This window comes from Triticum urartu, chromosome 5 (genome assembly GCF_003073215.2).
Source record: "Triticum urartu cultivar G1812 chromosome 5, Tu2.1, whole genome shotgun sequence".
Taxonomy (NCBI): Eukaryota; Viridiplantae; Streptophyta; class Magnoliopsida; order Poales; family Poaceae; genus Triticum; species Triticum urartu.
Window position 1 is genome coordinate 463,334,659 of NC_053026.1, and position 497 is coordinate 463,335,155.

The window sequence follows — 497 nt, forward strand, 5'->3', positions numbered from 1 at the left end:
ACTAACAACATTGCAATCATGCTCATCATTTATAGCAAACATTCTATTGAATTCTTCTCCTATCAATTGAGCACAATTTTCTTTTCCACCATTTTCACGAAAGATATTATAAAGATGATCAATAATATGATGCAACCTCAATTCCATTTTTAGTTTTATTTTATAAACCAAACTAGTGATAAAACAAGGAACTAAAAGATTCGATTGCAAGATCTAAAGATATACCTTCATGCACTCACCTCCCCGACAACGGCGCCAGAAAAGAGCTTGAGGTCTACTACGTAACTTTATTCTTGTAGACACGTGTTGGGCCTCCAAGCGCAGAGTTTTGTAGGAGAGTAGCAATTTTCCCTCGAGTGGATGACCTAAGGTTTATCAATCCGTGGGAGGTGTAGGATGAAGATGGTCTCTCTCAAACGACCCTGCAACCAAATACAAGAAATCTCTTGTGTCCCCAACACACCCAATACAATGGCAAATTGTATAGGTGCACTAGT